Source organism: Lygodium microphyllum, chromosome 17 (assembly GCF_053477565.2).
Source record: "Lygodium microphyllum isolate KBCC chromosome 17, Lygodium_microphyllum_v1.1.10, whole genome shotgun sequence".
Taxonomy (NCBI): Eukaryota; Viridiplantae; Streptophyta; class Polypodiopsida; order Schizaeales; family Lygodiaceae; genus Lygodium; species Lygodium microphyllum.
The window spans coordinates 59666240-59667561 of NC_141151.1; the positions used below are offsets into that span (position 1 = coordinate 59666240).

Sequence of the window (1322 nt, forward strand, 5' to 3'; positions counted from 1 at the left end):
GTTGTCGTATTGCTGCGCATTCGAGGTGTGAAAACCACCCAAAAGTTGTGTGTGGGATTTGATACTTTGTACATATTTAGTTGTTGTGTTTATACTTTTGTTCTACATGGAAGAGGGTTTGGAGTAAGAGGAATTAATCAATAATGCTCTGGTTGACATGTATGTCAAATGTGGAAGTTTAAACGAAGCACATAAAGTCTTCAAGGGCTTGCTGGAAAGAAATTAAGTATCATGGAATGCTTTAATGACAGGATATATTCAAAATGGGTTCAGTCTCACTGCCTTGGATCTCTTTAGGGACATGCAACAGGAGGGTGTGGTTCCAACTAGAGCTACTTTTCTATGCACCTTGAAAGCTTGTGGTAGCATAGGAGCCTTGCACTCAGGCCAATCTTTACATTGTGAGATATCAAAAATGGGATTTGAAAGAGAATTGATTGTGGGAAATTCTCTGATAAATATGTATAGCAAATGTGGTTCCCTTGTAGAGGCTCACAGGGTGTTTGATAAGCAACCGCTTCGAGATACAATTTCATGGAAGGCTTTGGTTGCAGCACATGTTGAACACGGGCTTAGTGAGGAAGTCTTGATTTGCTTCAAGCGGATACAGCTGGAAGGTGTGTTTGTGGATACCAGCACATTCATTCTCTGCTTAAAAGCTTGTGGCACAGAAGGAGATTTAGAAACAGGGCATAGCATACATTCTGAGATAACTAGGAGAGGACTTGAGAAAGAGCTATACATGGGGAGTACAATGGTGGACATGTATGGGAAATGCTACTCTCTTGCAGAAGCAGTCCAAGTGTTTGATGGGCTGCCAGTTCAGAACATAGTCTCATGGACTGCACTGATTGCAGGATATGTGCAGGAAGGGCATGGTGAGCTAGCACTGAAGTGTTTTGAGCAGATGCAACTTGAGGGCCTTTGTCCAAATTCAGTTTCCTTTATTTGTGTGTTGAAGGCCTGTGGCTCCATACGAGCTGCAGATAAGGGCAAATAAATACATGATGAGATTGTTAGAGAAAGGTTGCTGGACAAAGACATTGTTGTTGGGATTGCATTGGTAGATATGTACAGCAAATGTGGCTTGCTTGCAAACGCACAAGAAGTGTTTGACAAGATTCCCTTTCATGATGTGGTCTCATGGAGTGCTTTAATAGTAGGATATACTCAGAATGGTCTTGCTGAGGAAGCAGTGAAGTGCTTTGAACGAATGCAAAATGAGGGATTGTCTCCAAATGCATTCACTTACACATGCATATTGAAAGCCTGTGGCAGCATAGGAGTTTCTGATAAGGGCAAAGAGATATACAAGGAGATTG

The 1322-nt window shown here is 41.9% G+C and overlaps 1 pseudogene; it reads left to right on the forward strand.

Annotated features, from left to right (window-relative positions):
* Nucleotides 1-415: 415 nt before the first annotated feature.
* LOC148021936 (putative pentatricopeptide repeat-containing protein At5g52630 pseudogene) lies at nucleotides 416-1000 on the forward strand (annotated as a pseudogene).
* Nucleotides 1001-1322: the final 322 nt, after the last annotated feature.